We start from the raw sequence: 20303 nt of genomic DNA on the forward strand, positions 1-20303 counted from the left end.
ACAATAATGTTTGGAAGTCCTGATAAATAGCAGGTCCTATTAGGGTTTTTTTTTTTTCTATTTTGTTCTTCTGATAACAATTAAACCATTGTTTTCATGACACTTATATAGCACTGTATTTTTAGAGAATTACATTGCCTTATTTAATTTTGGTGATGAAGAGATTCTCCATTTTACAGATGCAATAGAGGAGACTAAGACATTAAGTTACCTACTTGCAATTACATACTTAGGAAGCCTTTTATAATTTTCACCTACTGAATCATACTGCCTCAGCATTTAATTAAGGGGAAAAAAAGTACGTTTTCAGATTTTCTCAATATATATGAAGTAGTTTGCTATTTCCTATCAAAATTTGAAACAAACGTCTGACATCACTAAAATTGGATATATTCTATTTACATTGAAAAGATAGGGAAATATTAATATAATGTCATTACTTTTGTGACCCTAACTTTGAAATAAGTTGTATTTGTATTTTTAAATTATTCAAAGGACAGCTTTTTAAAATGTAAGAGAAGTCACTAAGCCTGAGTCACTGGGCTCGGCTGGCCCTTTTAGTCATTGCTATATCACTGCAATACAAGATATGACTGCACTTGTTTCCTTATTTGTGAACTATAGGGTCCTAGGACACCTCCTGAGTGCACAGAGATATGAATGAGATAATGAGTGTTATAGCTTTACCCCAAGTTCTCCATCTTCATCTCTCATTATCTTCCTCATTTGTACTCGCACACACAACTTGTTACTGCTTCCTGAACTTAATATTAATGGAAGTTGTTCAATATCGATATTTTCTCTTCTATTCCAAGATGGAGAATGCTAAGCAGGGAACATATCCAAGCGCAATCATTATTCTAGCCTCATGTGAATGAAGTTCATCACTTAGCAATTCTTAGTGTGAAGAGATAAACCCATTTGGGAGTGACTGCCAGGAGCCATACATGTTGCGATGTGGACCAACTTGATTGACTCTCTAGCTTATCTGATACAAGGAAACAGGAGTTTTAATTGAGAAATGGCTACAGAAAGAAAGCAAGATTAATTAGAGCATAGGAAAGGTATTTTATGGGGGTTTTGGGGCAAAAACAAGCTAATCATATTCTCGTATTCTTACATGTGCATGTCAGGTACTTTTCTGTGTACTTTCTATGCTTCACGCCATTTAATATTTCCAATAATCTTCAGAGGTAGGTACTAATTTATAATTCTTTACATGAGAAAATTGTGGGAAAAAAGTAACTTGTCAGGGTCCTGTGACTGTTACGTAGTAGGACATTGATTCAAACCCAAGCAGTCTATTTATAGAGCCAGTATTCAACCATAAGCAATCATATAATCATTCAGCTCCTCAGTGGAGGAAAGGGAGCAAATGGTGACCAAGAAGTAGAGGTTTCTAAAAGAGATTGAAGAGACACACAGGCAAACTTTATCCACTTCATAGTTAGTCAATATGACCATTGTGGTGATGTGAGAAAAGCATGAAACTTAGAGTCTTATAGTCCTTGGTACAGATACCTACTTTGTAATGGTGAACTTCAATAAAATATTTCACTGCTAGAGGTTTCATTTCACTAGGAAGAAAAATGTAATGATGTTGGCAAATTGTCTCATACTCTGTTAGTAGGTGGCAGATCTGACTGACCACTCTTGTTACACATTTTTATTAGTCAGGAACACTTTCACTTGCAAAAATTCCACCTAACTCAAAGTGACCTAAGAAAAGGGATTTTAGAACTTATGTTACCATAGAGTTCAAGAGTATTTTGGATTTAGTACTAGCTGGAAATGGGAAACCAAATCATAGGATCCCCTACTCCCTTCCCACCTCTCATCTTGGTTCTACTTTCCTCTGCCATCACTTTATTCAGACTCAGGCTCTTTGTTTATGGTGGTTGCAATGCACCAAGTGACTATAGGGTTATGTAAGAAACTTTGATGTAAAGAAAACATCTTTTTTTGCCAAAAAATTCCAGGATAAACTTGATGTGAACAACTTGGGTCACTTGCCCTGAACCCATGGAATAGGATATTTATGTAGGCTGACCATTGTGTCCTCCCTGGATTTAAAAGTTGGACATAGTATTATTTAACTAAATGGAAAGAGTTTTGCTGTTATAAGAAGGAAAATGGCTAGATTTAGGGCAAGCAAAAGCAGCAAACACCCAGTTCCTAAGGTATAGGCAGCTGGCCTTAATGGTGGATCAGCCCCTATGGCTGGAGCCCCTATCAGCCCCCTGGAGAGCCCCTATTGTTCCAGACACTTAACACCTCAGTTGGTGGATCAGGGGAAGATCCAGAAAATTCTACAGAATGGTCCATAGTAGTTGAGGTTGTGGAGAGTAGTGGCACTCAGAGGCTTGAAGCAATGGCCATTTACCAACAAATATGGAAATGCTCAACAATCTGACAACAGGTATGACTATATCTGTGTGGAGAGACTGAATATCAGAGGTGGAGGGCTAATTGCATGTCATTTAATTCTTTTGGGGTCTTTACTGCCTTTCTCTCCCTTTTTTTAATACAGTATGCAGATACTTAGAAAACTTGAGGATTCTTAAATTCTGAACTCAGTAGAGCCAACTGAAGATACGTACAGCACCAGCTGTGCAGCGGTCAATACTTCAAATTTTTGTTGTGTGTTGTGGTGGGGGGGGGGAGTAACTTCTAATTTATAACTACCTTATTGCCCTAACCATCTATATATTGTTACAGATGGAACAGAATGAATTTGCACAAAAATATGATACTTTTTCTCCTTGCTGTACCCCAAAATGAAAAGGAATTATTTAGGAATAATGTTTCTTTCTTCAGGAAGCACCAACACGGTTTTATTACATGCAGGCACTGTTTTGGATGCTGGGAACCCAGAAAGGAACCCATGAGACATGCTTCCTGCTTTTAACACAGCTTGCATTCTAGGGAAGGATACAGATGATGAAAACTAGCATCAGTAACACCAAAACACAACTAAGGTGGTTTCAAAAAGTGAGAAACACTATAAAATAATAAAACAGGCAAGTAAATAAGGTAATATTGGGGAGTCTCGTCAACTAAAATTATGCAAGTTGAGGCATAAAAGGAGAAGGGGCCACGACATAAAAATTTGAGGAGGAGCCCTGTAAGCAGAGGAAACCAGGTGCAGAAGCCCTATAGAGGGAATGAGTTTGGTCTGCTCATGAAAGACACAGCAAACAGAGCTGAAGTGTAAAGATACTGGTTTCAGAGTAGAACCATGCTTTAATACTTTAATTAAAACAATCTTTAAACATGATTAAAGAAATTTTCAAAACAATATGATTGTATATAACCTCAACATCGTTTCAGTTTAGGTGGTATCTCCTATCTGTATGATGTATTTCCAGTCTGTTCATAGGCTTACATTAAAAATATATATATATATATTTATTTATCTCACCAAGAATAAGAGAGAACAAGCAGGGGGAGCAGTAGAGGCAGAGGGAGAAGGAGGCTTCTTGCTGAGCAGGGAACCCAATGTAGGAATTGATCCCAGGACCCTGGGATCGTGACCTGAGCTGAAGACAGGCACTTAGCTACCTGAGCCACCCAGGCAACCCATTGGCTTACATTTTTTTATGGTTACAATCATGGAATACATACTATTTCCACTCTGACTTTCAAAATGCATTGTTAGGTGTCTTACAAGTGTGTATTTTCATTTTCCATATTCCTCTTTAGAAGTGTAACTCCCTTTTTTTGGTGGCATATATCCCTTAGACACTTTCTATGTATCTTCTGTTGAATCTTGATAACCTTTCTTGTTTTGCCCTCCATTTCTAAGGGAATCGCATACATGGCCTACCCCCAATTTTATTATTTCTCTGAATTTAAGTGAACACCTTGGCTTTTTATCACATTAATGCTTTTTTTCAATGTAATTTCCTTTTGAGTATATATTTGATTATATCCTACAAAACTCTAATTTAGATTTTGAAACAAAAGTAAATAAACACTGGAAACATAATGAAACAAATCATTTTGTGTCGATTGTCATTTAGACAACACGGGTCTCATCGCCTTAACCGGAAATTATTTTTCCTTTATCTAGTTTCATATCCTGATTTCAAGAACTCCATAACCCAAGTCTACCTAGGTCACTTTATGATAGTAAACTGGGTGCTGAAGAGGTATATTAACTTTTGTGAGATTACAGTACCACTCAATATGCTGCAGCAGTAGTAAAGTAATAATTAAAGCGTCAATATTAAATGGCCACCTTTTTTTCCCTTAAGATTCCTCTGGACATTATATACTTTGATAGTGACCTATTTTGAAAATGGAGTTTTCTTTGCTGAAATTGCACAAAACCACCTATGTGTGAATATAAAGAGTATTATGCTGAGTATTATAATCAGTATTCTGGCCAATAAGTGACATGCTCTGTTTTCCTCATCTGTGGAACCAAGGTTCTTTTGTATCCAACTACCTTATGTTTTAGTATGTAGATACATATATACTTGCATAGATTTGGATCTTTTAAAATATTGCTGATTGTGCCACTAACTGCAAGTGTTTCAGGATTTTGCAATGATTTTTTTTTTTTAAGATTTTATTTATTTATTTGACAGAGAGAGATCACAAGTAGGTAGACAGGCAGGCAGAGAGAGAGAGGAGAAAGCAGGATCCCTGCCAAGCAGAGAGCCCGATGCGGGACTCGATCCCAGGACCCTGAGATCATGACCTGAGCTGAATACAGAGGCTCAACCCACTTAGCCATCCAGGCGCCCCATGATTTTTTTTTTTAATCATCTGATTTGTCAGTGCCTAAGAGACAGTTGGAAGAGAGCGTTCTATAAAATTATTATGTATACACATAGAGCCTGGGTTCCTTAGTCAGTTATGCGTTTCCCTTTGGCTCAGGTCACGATCCCAGGGTCCTGGGATTAAGCCCCACGTCGTGCTCACTGCTTAGTAGGAAACGTGTTTCTCCTTCTCCCTCTGCCTACTGCTCCCCATCTTTGTGCTCTCTGTCAAAGAAATTCTTTAAAAACATTTTAAAATTATTATGTATACTTAATACGCACACACAATATGGACAAAAGTCTACCCTACAACCCAGCAATTGCACTACTGGGTATTTACCCTAAAGATACAAATGTAGTGATCCAAAGGGTCATGTGCACCTGAATGTTTATAGCAGCAATGTCCACAATAGCCAAACTATGGAAAGAACCTAGATGTCCATTAACAGATGAATGGATATATACAATAGAATCTTTTTTATGGTGTTATGTTCTAGTATTCTTCTTCAGTTCTCTCTTTTCTAATTCATTAAATAAATCTGGTCATGGCTAAGTGAGTTAACAACATACTAACGAGTAACAATCTGCAGTTTTTTTAAAAAATACTTCTCATAAAAGTATTACCAACTTTCAAAAAAATATAGTTCACTTTAAAATATAGTACAATTAAAAATTAAGCATATGTAAGTACAATAGATATACAGAAATTTGCAGTGGCTTATTTTAAATATAGGGAATCATCATACAGCAAATGCATGAAGTTTAATAGCATTTCCATACTAAACTTATAATGTTCTTGCTATATTCATGTATGGGTAATTTTTCGTAAATTTGCACTGGATTATTGTGTTGTTTTATTTTATTAGTTTTTATTGAAATTCCATTTAACATACAGTATTAGTTTCAGGTGTACAATTTACTGATTCAACACTTTCATACAACACCTGGTACTCATCACAACTGTACTCTTTAATCCCCATCAACTATAACACCCATTCCCCTCATCCACCTCCCCTTTGGTAACCTTCAGTTTCTTCTATAATCTGTTTCTCGGTTTTCCTATTTTTTCCCCCTATGATTGTTTTGTTTCTTGAATTCCACATATGAGAGAATCATATAGTATTTGTCTTTCTTTGAGTGACTTATTTTGCCTCACATATTACTCTAGCTCCATCCACATTGTTACAAACAGCAAGTTTTCATTCTTTTTTTATGGCTGAATAATATTCCATGTGTATATACATACACACCTCATCTTCTTTATCCATTCATCAGTCAGTGGACATTTGGATTCTTTCCATAATTTGGCTATTATTGATATGTTGCTATGAACATCGGGGTGTGTCAATGTGTTGTACTCCTTTTTTGGTTATGGGTAAATTTTCTTGTAGAGAAAAATACACAGATATGCTTAGAATGTTATTTCTCTTCTTTTAAAGTACAGAACTAGTTTATGGAACCAATAGACAATAAAGACTAGCACAGATATTTAGAATTTTGTGTTCAAATTTAAAAAGAGGCAAATAATATAAAGACCCTCAATCTGTCTCTAAATTAGTGATATGATTTTACGAGATGATCTCTCTGACACCTTTGATTATTCCTTTGGTTTTCCTACTGTCTGTGTGAATTTCTCCATAATGGTGCCTAAGATTGGAGATTATGTCCTCAATCTTTCAGTCATTTCATTCATTGCTTGAAACTATTTAAGGAGCACAAACTCCCAGACATCTTCAACCACCTATAGAAGAATGAAATAAATTTCAGTTGAGACACACCATAAACCAGGAAAAATAAATTACCCAGATGTGAACTGTGAAATAGTAAGGCTAGGGTAGAATTTGCTTTGGTAATGAACAATAGGAAAACCTCAGTGGCTTAAAAACCTAAGCCTTGTTTCTTGCTCCTATTACTTAACCACTATGGATCAGTGTGTGTGTGTGTGTGTGTGTGTGTGTGTGTGTGTGTGTGTGTGTGTGGCAGAGGTTGGGGGGGAAGAGTATTTCTCAGATCTATATAGTCATTCAAGGACCCAGACTGATGAGACCCTCACGGACTTTTATAACACTGTCATCTCAACATAATGTTTAAGGATTCATTGCAGTAGTGAGGAAAGCACTGGAAGCCTTCTCACCAGCATGTAACTACTTTGACCCTAGAAGAGGCATAAATAATTTCTGGTCAGAGATGAACAGTCAGATCCAGTCTCCATGTCCAAAACTACAAGGGCACAGAATGTATAACATAGCCTTGGGGTTGGAAGGAGAGGATATTGTTAAGTTCTTAAAGCCTCCTCTCTAAGTTGCAACTGGAGAGTACAAAGCTTTATGAAACCATGTAAGAATGAATGAATGATTACTTGAGACAGTGATGGCTTCATAGAGGAGGAGAAGCATGATCTGTACTCTGAGGAACTGTTATATTATTATGAGGGATGCTTAGTTCATTCTTTAATGAAAGCTTGTCATTTATTGACCTGCATCTCAAACAATGGATATATATTTGATTAAGAATGCTAGAGCTCCTGGGTCTTGTGGCTGGCTCAGTCAGTAGAGTCTGTGACTCTTGGTCTCCCAGTTGTGAGTTCAAGCTCCATGTTGGGTGTAGAGAAGACTTAAAATTAAAATCTTAAAAAAAGAAAAATGCCAGCACTCCTGGCAAATTTGGAGTGTACACTAAATCATTTTTTACTTACTAGGAGTCCAGACATGAAAACAAGTGCCAATTTAATAGATCTGTTGGGATATGTTAAAGACTTCTCACATCCACCACATGCAAACCTGAACTCATTCATTTCACCAACAAATCTAGTCTTTCCCCAGTAACTTTGATCCTAATGAATGATTCAACCATCCAACTAATTGTGTTATCTAGAAATTTGCTTTCATGGGTCTCTCATCCTTAATCCCAAATCCAAAATATATCTTGATCACTTTTGGCTCACAAATATATTTTAAATTTTTCTCTACCTCCATTGCCACACCATAATCAAATCAACCTGGCCATCTTAATTCTTTCAAATCAGTGCCTAGTCTGGATTCTGCTATTCCCCAGCCTAATTTCTCATATTATTTCTCTCATCTTCATGCTCTGGTCACGCTGGTCTTCTTTCAGATTTTTAATATTCCAGTCTTCTTCCTGCTTCAGGACCCTAGCATGGGCTGCTCTCTATGCCTTGAGTATTGTGGATGTATCTGCTATGGACAGACAATAATATTGTAAATTTAAAAATGTAATATGGCTGACTGTTTAAAAATAAATTTTTATTACTTATTTTTGAGAACAAATGTTCAGCTTTTCCATATTATAAGAGAAAGAGTTTGTCACTTTTAAAAATTAACTGCAGAACTATCAAAAATTGGCAAACTGGGAATTTGAACAGTAATTGAAACTTTTTAAAATTTTTTCACATTTTGGGAAACTCTAAATCAAGTTTAAATTTGAAAATGTTGAATGCTTACCTCCTTTTAAAGAGAAAATGTATTTAGGAGGGCCTGGGTGACTCAGGTTACTAAGTGTCTGCCTTCAGCTCAGGTCCCACATTGGGCTCCTTGTTCACAGGGACCCTGCTTTCCCCTCTCCTCCTTGCTCATGGTCTCTCTCGCTCTCTCTCAAATAAATAAAAAAATTAAAAAATTTTAAAAAGAAGAGATGTATTTATAAATTCATATCTTAGAGTTGAGGATACTCATGAGACTAAATTTAAGTAATGAAGATCTTGAATGGGATGTAAAGAAATGCTTTAAATTTATATCACTGAAAATTTAATCTTGGGATTTTTTCCCCCCAATTATTTTGATAATGTGTTTTCTCAAAATCATAGCATCACAGATTTCTTTCTTATTTGTTTCTTTTCTTTTTAATGGGAACGCTCTGTGATCTAACATCCTCTGGGTGTGAAAACACACTTCCAGAAAATATCTGAAAAAAATGCAGTGAAAACAAGTCTAGCTAAAGATAAAATAGTGAGACTGTAACAAATAAAGGCTGATATGATCTTTAAAATTCTTTGATTACTGATTACTCATTTGAGAATAATTATATCAAAAAATCTCTGAGATAGGTTTTCATTTCTATACATTTTTTCCAACAATAATGTATTAAATTATAAAATTATGGCAATGAAGAATAAATGTTTACTATCCTGGTGCAAAAACTTAAGATTGAACTTGAGTGCTCTATGAGTGCAGGAAACATTTTTATGTTGTTTCCAATTATATCCTCATTGCTGACCTACCTAGCAGTCCTTAGCACTTACTAAATAAGCACTTAAAAATCTTTGATGGGTGCTACTAGATGAATCATCCTTGTTGATTTTATTTTCATTTGTTTCTCACTCATTCCCATTTTTCTTCAAACTAATATAGTAACTTAATGTGTGACTTGGTAACAAGAATCTTCATGAACTGGAATTAATTATAGTTGACTCTCATTTTTATACAAGGCAAAAGATGACTTTATCAGTCTTTACTTTCCCCAAACAAATTGGCCAGAAAGCTCACTATTAAATTCCAAATGAATGTGTGTTGATATAAGTGTTCATTTTGTGGTAATTAAGAGGGCAAACATGTTGAAGGATAAATTTCAATTTTACTTTAATGGGACTACTATTTCAGATTATTTGGGTCAGTGCTATCTTTCAAATAGATAATCATTCTTCGCTTTACTTTTTCACTCTCTCTTCATCTTTTCTTACTACTGTTTTTAAGGAGTTCCTCAATTGTACCATAAATCTGTATCATATTTAAAGCACGAAGAGTTCTGTTACTGAAAAACAAAGACATTCATTCTGTATAGATTTTCAATGTATGTTTAATTCTCTATATTGGAAACTATTAATTTTTTAAAAAGATTTTATTTATTTATTTGTCAGAGAAAGAGAGAGCACACAAGCAGGGAGAGCAGCAGGCAGTAAGAGAGGCAGACTCCTGGCTGAGCAGGGAGCCTGATGTGGGATCTCAATCCCAGAACCGGGTTCATGACCTGAGCTGAAGGCAGATGTTCAACTGACTGAGCCACCCAGGCATCCCTATAATGGAAACTTTTTAAATTTTTTTATTATTTTTTTAAAAGATTTTTATTTATTTATTTGACAGACAAAGATCATAAGTAGGCAGAGAGTCTTTAACATAGGGCTCGATCCCAGGACTCTGGAATCATGACCCGAGCTGAAGGCAGAGGCTTTAACTCACTGAGCCATCCAGGTGTCTCATGGAAACTTTTTTAAAAAGTATGGTTTCTGGCTAGTAAAAAGCAATGCTTTTAAAGAAGTATTTTAACTTTTTAAATGAAAATGTATTCTCTAAAATATTTAATATATTCAAATAATCCAAAAATGTGAAAGTTGAAAAATAGCTCTTAGATCCCTTACTTTTCAGTTATAGTAAGCTCTGTTAGAGTTTACTCTATAGAGCTTACTATAACTGAAAACTCTAACAGAGCTTACTATAACTGAAAAGTAAGATGCACATACACATATATTACATTTAAATTCAGTATTCCATTATATACAATGTGTGTAATGTACATTTTGTTATTAGGTGATTTTATTTTGAATAATACTTTATTTCATATAAACTATAATGATTTTCAAATGCATGTATTTTTAATATTAGAAAGAGTTATACATTTTTGGTTAATGTAACATGAAATAATTCTATAAAATACATTATGTACAAGTGATTTGGTTTATTTTAAGCTAATTTGGTTTTATAATTTTAAGTATTTTCTGGTATAATTTGTAATGATTGTGTCAATACACATAAAATACTAAATGTACTGATTTTATCATATGTAAAGATTTTTTTTAAAGTTCCACTTTTATCATATTGCAAAGTATTCTTGGATGACAGATTTTTTAATTAATTTTTTTGTTTTTTTATAAACATATAATGTATTATTAGCCCCAGAAGTACAGGTCTGTGAATGGGTGACAGATATTATAATATCTTGTTTAAAATTAATATTTCCATCAATTATTATTACCAGAGATCATAATCTCTAGTATTTTTAATGTTTATGGTCCTTTATGTTCAGACACTACTATAAATAAAAATTTTATGATCACTTTAAATATATCTTTGGTTGGGGGCTACCATATGCTAATCCTAAGGATTTTAAAGTATTTCAAAATGTAAATTTTTTAAGAATAATTTTGCACATTTTAGCTATATGAAAAATATTTTAAAACCAAAACAAACAATATGGAAGATGTTTGAAGGAACCTGAAGTGTTTAGGGGTCTTTATAAAATTTATTTAACTGAATAATAATAGTTTACATGTAGAGAGCTTTAACATGCCATGTGCCATTCTAAGAATTATTGTGCATTACTCCTTTAATCCTACTTCAACCTTGTGAGATTTGCACTATTATTCTCACTTTTTTAAAGGTTTTTTTTTAAATATTTTATTTATTTATTTGACAGAGAGAGAGAGATCACAAGTAGGCAGAGCAGCAGGCAGAGAGAGATGGGGAAGCAGGCTCCTGCTAAGCAGAGAGCCCAATGCGGGGCTTGATCCCAGGACCCTGAGATCATGATCTGAGCAGAAGGCAGAGGCTTAACCGACTGAGACACCCATGTGCCCCCTTTTAAAGGTTATTTATTTATTTATTTATTTAATTATTTGACAGACATTAGAAAGAGTGAAGACATAAGCAGGGGGAGGAGGAGAGGGAGAAGCAGGCTTCCTGCTGAGCAGGGAACCTGATGCAGGACTCGATCCCAGGACCCTGGGATCATGAACTGAGCCAAAGGCAGCCACTTAACCGACTGAGCCACCCAGGTAACCCAATAATGCTCATTTTGGAAATGAGAAAATTGAGGTCACAGAAGTGATGCTATTACTTGCAGCCATATCACTGTCAGGTGTTACAGCTAGAATTCAATGAGGAGGGTTTGGCTTTAGAGTTAATTGGATCTAGATCATTTATTCTCTCATTAATTCAGAAAACTGAACATTAATTTAAAAATAATCAGTATCAATAACCTAGCAGCCCTCAAAGAGCTTACCTTTTATTGGGTGCAGAAAACAAGTGGAAAAAAGAAGGAAAATGAGAGAGGGAGAAAAAGACAGAGGGAGTGAAGGAGGTAGGAAGGAGAAAAGGAAAAGGATTTGGTGGTAGTATGTTTTATGTAGCTAAACGCCATCAAAGAAGTAAAAACAAACAACAACAAAACAAGGAGAGAAAGTAGAGAGTGCCAGCTTTGGGGGATGAAGGTAGAATGCATTTTATTTTTGTTTCCATTTGTACTGAAAAAAAAAATCTTTTTTTGCAATATAAAATTGAAATTTATTTCAATTACAATTCTTCCTTACATGTTAAAGTTACTTAACCTTTAGCAGCATACAATTATTCGGAATATATCATTTTTAATGACTCATTATGTGTGAAGTCATTTGATGATGCAATTAGCTTTTAAAAATTGAATTCTAATTAATATACTGTGCAATATTAGTTTTGGGTATACAACATAATGATTCAACAATTCTGTACATTTATCAGTGCTTATCATGATAAGTATAGTCTAAATTCCTTTATTTTACTGAGTTCCCACCTCTCCCACATCCCCTCTAGCAACTACCAGTTTTTCTCTGTATTTAAGGGCCATAGTTTGTCTTTTTTCGTGATTAGTCCATTGGTTTTGTTTCTTAAATTCCACATATGAGTGAAATCTTAGGGTATTCTCTATGGGACTTATTTATTTAGCATTATACCCTCTAGGTCCATACATATTGTCCATCTTTTTTTTTTTTTTTTTTTTTTTTTTTTTTTTTTTTTTTTGGTGGCTGAGTAATATCCCATTGTGTGTGTATGTACGTGTATCCATTATTCATTCATCTATTGATGGATACTTGGGTTTCTTCCATATCTTGTTTTTTATAAACACTGCTGCAATAAACATGGGGTGCATATATCTTTTTGAATTAGTGTTTTCATTTTCCTTGGGTAAATACTCAGTAGTGGAATTACTGGATGATACAGTAATTTTTTTTTTTTTTTTTTAGTAATTCTATTTTTAACTTCTGAGGAAACTCCATTCTGTTTCCCAACATGGTTACACCAATTTGCATTCCCACCAACAGTTGCAAGGGATTCTCTTTTCTCCACATCCTTGCCACCACTCATTATTTTTTGACTTTTTGAGTCTAAGCATCCTGACAGGTGTAAGATGATATCTCATTGTGGTTTTGATTGCATTTCTCTGATGATGAGTGATGTTGAACATCTTTTCATGCATCTGTTGCTATTTGTATATCCTCTCTGGAAAAATATCTATTTAGGTCGTCTATTTTTAATCAGATTATTTGGGTTTTTTCAGTGTTGTATAAGTTTTTTTATATATATTTAAGATATTAATCCTTTATTGGATATATCATTTGCAAATATCTTCTCCCACTTAGTAGGCTACTTTGCCAACTTGCTGACAGTTTCCTTTGCTGTGCAATGGTTTTTTATTCTGCTGTAGTCCCAATTTTATTTTTGCTTTTGTTTCCTCTGCCTGAGGAGACATATCTATAAAAATGTTTCTATGGCTGGTATCAGAGAGATTACTGCCTTTGTTTTCTTCTAGGGTTATTATGGTTTCATGTCTCCCATTTAGGTCTTTAATCCATTTCATCCATTTCATCCATTAGTCCAGTGTATGGTGTAAGACAGTCCAGTTTCATTCTTTTTGCACATAGCTATCCAGTTTGTCCAACACCATTTGTTGACTAGACTCTCTTTCCCCCATTGTATGTCCTTACTGCCTATGCCACAGATTGACCATGGAAGTGTGAGTTTATTTCTGGGGTCTCTATTCTGTTTCATTATTTATGTCTCTATTTTTGTGCCAGTATCATATGGTTTTGATTAGTACAGCTTTATAGTATGTCTTGAAATCTTGGATTGTGATACCCCTAGCTTTGTTCTTCTCACGACTGCTTTAGCCATTTGGGGTCTTCTGTAATTCCGTACAAATGTTAGTAGTGTTTCTTCTAGTTCTGGTATTTTGATAGATCTATGGATTTTGATAGATCTATGGATTGCTTTGGGTTGTGTGGACATTTTAACAGTACTGGTTCTTTCAATCCATGAGCATGAAATCTCTTTCCGTTTGTTTGTATCATCTTCAGTTTCTATCATCAGTGTTTTCAGAGTACAGGTCTTTCACCTCCTTGGTTAAGTATATTCCTAGGTATTTTATTTTGGGGCATACAATTGTAAATTGGATTGTTTTCTTAATTTCTCTTTCTGCTAAGTCATTAGTGTATAGAAATACAACAGATTTCTGTAAATTATTTTGTATCCTGCAATTTTACTGAATCCATTTATCAGTTCTAGTGTTTTTTTTGATGGAGTCTTTAGGGTTTCTGTATACAATGTCATGTCATTGGTAAATAGTGAACATTTTAACTCTTCATTACCAATTTGGCTAACTTTTATATCTTTTCGTATCTGATTGCTATGGCTGGGATGTCCAGTGCTATGTTGAATAAAAGTGGTGAGAATTGACGTTTTTATCTTGTTCTTGCTGTTAGAGGAAAAACTCTCAGTTTTTCATTGAAAAAGCTACAGGCTTTTCATATATGGTTTTTACTATGTTGAGATATGTTCCCTCTAAACCTATTTTGCTGAGAATTTTTATCATCAATACATTTATCAGAATAGGGTGGTAGGTGAAGGTAACATTGGAACAAAGATCTGAAGGAAGTGAGAAACTGAACTTTGATAAGAGGTATATGTGATTTGAGGAAAGCAGAGGATATTGTGCTCCAGTTAAAGTAAGTAATGGAGAAAGCAAAAGTTTATTTCAGTGAGGTAACATGTGACCAGATGGGGCAGGACACTGGATTGAATTTGGCTGTTATTCTGAACGAAATGGGAAACCAATGTTTTGAAGAGAAGGGTAAAATGTTTCAACTGAGGGGTTTGTTGTTGTTTTAGGATCATTTTGAATAAACTGTTTTTTGCTAGATTGAATGAATGTGACGAGAGTGGAAACAGATTTGTCCTTTGTAGGTTTATGTTAGAAACAAAATTGCCCTACACCTTCTCTCTATGTGGTTCCTAGATTTAATGGCCCATAAATACATTAATAGAGCAGTAAAAAGTTCAGAAATATGTTACTGTAGAATGTTTATTTAAAAATGAGTTTGGGGGTGGGGCGCCTGGGTGGCTCAGTTGGTTGAGCCACTGCCTTTGGCTCAGGTCATGATCCCGGGTCCTGGGTTCGAGCCCCACATCGGGCTTTCTGCTCAGCAGGGAGCCTGCTTCCTCCTCTCTCTCTGCCTGCCTCTCTGCTTACTTGTGATTTCTCTCTGTCAAATAAATAAATAAAATCTTTTTTAAAAAAATGAGTTTGGGGGGCACCTGGGTGGTTCATTGGGTTAAAGCCTCTGCCTTCGGCTCAGGTCATGATCCCAGGGTCCTGGAATCCAGCCCCGCATCAGGCTCTCTGCTCAGAGGGAACCCGCTTCCTCCTCTCTCTCTGCCTGCCTCTCTGCCTACTTGTGATCTCTGTCAAATAAATAAATAAAATCTTTAAAAAAAATGAGTTTAGGGGTACCTGGATGGCTCAGTTGATTAAATGTCTAATTCTTGGTTTTGGCTCAGGTCATGATCTCAGGGTCATGGGATCCAGGCCTGAATCAGGCTCTGTGCTCAGTGGGGAGTCTGCTTGAGATTATCTCTCTCCCTCTACCTCCATCCCCTCTCTCCACCCCCTCCCACCATCTGTCTTCTAGCTTTCTCTTCCTTTCTGCCTACCCCCTTCTGAAATAATGAATAAATCAGTCTTTAAAAAATAAAAATGAAAATGAATTTAATTTCCATCATACAAGCTAGAGCTTATATCATACCACTGATTATTTATTTGTTTGCTTGTTTATTTATTATTTTTACCATTTTATACATACATTTCCCAGCCACTGTGCTATCTAATTCATTGTCTTGCGGCAAGTAGGTAAAAGTTAGGCTAACTTTAAGATATCTGGGAAAGTGGCAGAGAAAAAAAAAAATTCCCTATGCTTGAACGACTTACTAATGTACTCTCAAAGTCAGAGGAAGAGAAACATTAAGGGTTCATGAATATAAAGTGAGTGCAATTGGTTCTAAAAGCCATCCTCCATAAAATACCTGGATTGGCACTGATTTTCAAGAAAATTGTTTTTAGACAAAATGCTTTTGCTTTTCAATATCTTACATTTAATTTCATTTTAGAAAAAAATACATCAGTGTCAGCATTTAAATGATACTCGCTGAAGGCTGATTTTGAAAATTGTCAGACATTTGATGTTATTCTCTAAAATTAACCACCTAAATGTTGCTTATAGTCAAATGCATATCAACAAATTACCAATTAAAAGATACTTATAATGCTTACAACTGTGATGATCTATATATCAATCAGTATGTCCTCCTGATGTTTTAGGTACCCAGTCAGCAAGTATTTTTCTGTTCCTTACTAGAGCACTCAGCCACATATTCTAGACTTTTTTTTTTTTCAAGGAGAGGATAATATACTTAAAGAGCTAAGGAAGACCAAAAAACTACTTTCAGTGAAATTATAAGTGCATTATTTGTTGATAAAGCAAAAAAGAATGGATAAATAAAAGACATGCCATATAAATAGATATGAGGTACTTAAGTTTAAATCATTAGGTTTCATGTTCTGTAAGTGCTATTTAGTCATGTGATCTGGGAGCCTCACAAGTCAGGAAGATAGAATGCTAGTTGGTAAAATTAAGATAATAATCTCCTATGACATTTAAACTTTCAACCTTATAATATGGTTGTTTGTATACATTTTTTACTTTTCCTATTACAACATGAGCTCCTTGAGAATAGAGAGAATGTCTTAGTTGTCTTTACATCCCAAACAATGTCTTTATACATAGCCACTATTGAATACTTACTTATAGAATGAAGTATGTGCATTCTTCCTATGATGATAATACATATCCTTTTGTTAGAAGAAATAGATTATTATTCCTTGAGAAGACTGATTATGTTTCTCAAATGTGATATTTTTGGTTACAGAAAAAAAGCTTATCTTTTCTAGATGGAAATATTTTCTAGATGGAAATATTTAAAACTAAGTTTTATTTCTAAAGATAAATTCTCAAGTTTTGTATTCTAAAACTATTATTAGAGCATTTAAACTAAGTTATGTTGAGATTATAGTTAGTAATCTAACTTATTATGTGAGAAAAGTGAGATGTAAATTAGTAACAGTACTAGTAATAAAAAAATATAAATTGGTAGAGCCTCAGACATAAAAATACATTTTTAAAAGCTTTTATTTATTTATTTGAGAGAAAGAGTGTGAAAGAGTGAAAGAGAGCATGTGTACGCACACAAGCCAGGGGAGGGGAGAGAGGCAGAGGGGAAAGCAAACTCCCTGTTGAACTGGGAGCCCAATGTGGGGTTCCATTCCAGGACCCTGAGATCATGACCAGAGCCAAAAACAGATGTTCAGCTTAACTGCTGAGCCACCTGGGTACCCCTTTAAATCATTTTTTAAAAATAGTTTAAAGGGGTGCCTGGGTGGCTCAGTGGGTTAAAGCCTCTCCTTCAGCTCAGGTCATGATCCCAGGGTCCTGGGATCAAGCCCCACATTGGGCTCTCTGCTCTACAGGGAGTCTGCTTCCCCCTCTCTCTCTCTGCCTACCTGCGATCTCTCTCTGTCAAATAGATAAATAAAATCTTTAGAAAAAAAAAAAACCTACTTAAAAAAATACTTTAAATTTTGTGTGATTTGGGAAGATTAAGTATTGCTCTTGTATGTAGAAGACTACACAACTACGTAATGTAGGCTGAAGTAAATTGCTCATATTTCAACTAATTTCCCATTTTACTTCCATTTTCTTAATATCATTGTGTATAATGCCCTAGTTAGACAGATAGGCCCATTTTCATTTTTAAGCTTTAATGAAACATATTCAAGCTGCTGCAATAATAAAATATATTCAACCTACTGAGAAATAATGTGTGCAAAGTGATTAGTATGATGCTTGACACAGACAGATGTTCGGTGAATGATAATTTTATCTATAATGACAATTATTATCCTTACTAATCTTGTTGGAGTTGTTCTCTTTCTGAAATGCTTCAGAGATAACTTCTTCTGGCTACCTTCTGAACTCTATACAGTTCATCCTACTTCTGCCTGGTGATTGGTTAATATCTTTGGTAGCTTCTGAGTCATGCTTCATCAGGAAACCAAGGGTGTGATTTGCATGCCAGCATATCCTCCTTCCTCCTGCTCACTGTCGTTTCTATTTTTACTTTAGAGCACAAGGTTCTTTAAGCCGTCTTATATTCCAAGGTTTCCCACATACACAGATTTACTACCTGTTTCTCTGTAAGAAATGTGTACTTGGTAACAAATTTTTACTAGAAAAAGGCAGCTATAGCTAGGTTAATACCTAGGGCCAAAGCTTTTCCTTTCTCCTAAATCCCCTACTCCCCCTACTTGTTCCTGTCCCTGGACTATTACCAATTTTCTGCCCCATTTCTCCCAGGGTTCCTAGTCCAGTTAATTTTCTTGAACAGATCAAAAATTTCTTGACTACCTATAGCTAATCCATGGACAAGCATGTATTGAGTTCCTACTTCATCCAGGGATGTTTGTTCAACACTAATTCAGGATATCTTATCTTGGAATCCGTGTTGCCTCAAAGGTTTTGGAATATTCAGAATTCTATGCAAAAAGTGGTGTGTATGTTTGCATAAGCAGTTTTCTAGGGGATGGGCTCATAGTTTCCATCAGATTGTCAAAGGATGAAGACCCTAAAGAGATTATGATTTATCCATTAGAAAGTCAAAAATAGATAAAATATATTTTTCTGTTTGAGAAGCTTACAATATAAGTGAAATGACATAGTAAATGGCAATATAAAAATAAGGGTGAAGTGGTATACAATACAATAGGTAGGAACAGAAAAATCACTTAGTGATAAATTAGAGGAGGAACTGGGATATGATCTGGTTTAGAAGTAAGTTAAGTAGTAAAGTTTCAGGGGACTTCCATCCTATGAGGAAAAGAGCATGAGTACAGCCTTACTGATTATAGTGGTTTGGGAAGATAACAAAGAGGCCATGTCTTGAATGATATTAGATTATAAAAAAACTCATTGAGGGTCACTTGGGTAGCTCAGTTGGTTAAGCAACAGATACTTGGTTTTAGGTCATAATCTCAGGATCATGAAATGGAGCCCTGCCAGGATCCACACTCAGGAGGAAGTCTTCTATCCCTCTCCCTCCTCTTCTGTCCCTCTCCCCATATGTGCATGCATGCTCTCCCTCTCTCTCAAATAAATAAATAAATCTTTTTCAAAAAGTTACTGAATATATGAGATATTAATAATTCCCATGGTTTAAAATGTTGAATAGTAAAATGATGTATGGCAGATTATCTTTTAGCTAATCTTTAGATTTAAAAACATTAAGGTTTGAAAACCTTAAATAATCTTCAAGATTTTTTTGGTAAAATAACTTAATGACGACAGTCAGCATAATATATCATTAAACATGCTGTGGTCCATTTCACAAAAGCACGAAGTATGATTCTTTATTAACACATTGTACTAACCTAGACTGAATGTTTATATTTTATTCTTCTTAAATATATCCAATGCACTCTCTTTTTGGGCTTATGTTTTATCTAGTTGTAAGGGGGAGTGGAATGCTCAGATTTGATATGCATTTAGAGAGTAGATATCCCCACTTGAATATCACAGTGGTATCTCAAAATTAGTATTTCTTAAACTGGACTCTTGACAACTTCTTCCTTCTCACATCAGCCTCCTTTTCTTTGGCTTTTCTTCAGAGCTTTACAGTTTCTGTCAGTTGCAATCAATCTTTCATTCTCCGATATATCTTTCTCTTGATCTTTTCCTTTCATCATATCGTTCATCTTCTTGCATTTCCAGGACCTCCAATGTGCTATCCAGAGTCCAACTCTTTTCTTTCTATAGATGTAAATATTGCCCTACCTTCTAGGCTTAGCTGAAAAACCTCAGCTGTAGTGTTTCTGAATAAAAACTATGCAAAAGTAATCATGCCACTAACATGAGTACCAATAGATTTTGGAAATGAAGGTCGCACCCTATTTTACACTATCTTTTCCTTATAGACTTATTTAGAATTAATCCTACTGAGTTTTCAGGTTTATATATGTTACTTTTCTTCCTATCTGGGCTACTATCTTCTTGTTGGCAGGGTCAAGTCTCTTCTTGGTTTTTTGTTTGTTTGCTTTGGTTTGTTTTTATCCATCACATCATTAAGCACAAAATGGACTCTTGATATATAGTTTTCTGTTGAAACATTGGCAAGATATGTTTTAGGAGAAAAATGACACATAAGCAAAACTAAACACACTGCGACTTATGGTGTACAGAGCTTTTGCCCATGATTTTTCTCATTTACTGATCATAACAACACTATTATATATCTTTCTCTTCATTTTGTAGATAAGGAAACAGACTTGATCAAGAATAGGAAACGAGTAAATGGCTGGGCTGGGCATAAAACTTTGGCTCCATACCCAGCT

General features: G+C 35.0%; 1 protein-coding gene and 1 long non-coding RNA gene across 3 annotated transcripts in view; one reads left to right on the forward strand and one right to left on the reverse strand.

Annotated features, from left to right (window-relative positions):
* SYT1 (synaptotagmin 1) overlaps positions 1 to 20303 on the forward strand; it is a 550018-nt gene that overhangs the window by 8402 nt on the left and 521313 nt on the right. The window lies entirely within an intron of this gene.
* Positions 6071 to 20303, reverse strand: part of LOC125107614 (uncharacterized) — a 49207-nt gene continuing 34974 nt past the window's right edge. Inside the window, exons 2-3 of the long non-coding RNA XR_007129612.1 lie at positions 9434 to 9499; positions 6071 to 6507 (exon numbers count right to left, since the gene is read on the reverse strand). This is a non-coding gene — a long non-coding RNA (uncharacterized LOC125107614). The remainder of the gene's footprint in view (positions 6508 to 9433; positions 9500 to 20303) is intronic.

The sequence above is a fragment of the Lutra lutra genome, chromosome 8 (assembly GCF_902655055.1).
Source record: "Lutra lutra chromosome 8, mLutLut1.2, whole genome shotgun sequence".
NCBI classification, from domain to species: Eukaryota; Metazoa; Chordata; class Mammalia; order Carnivora; family Mustelidae; genus Lutra; species Lutra lutra.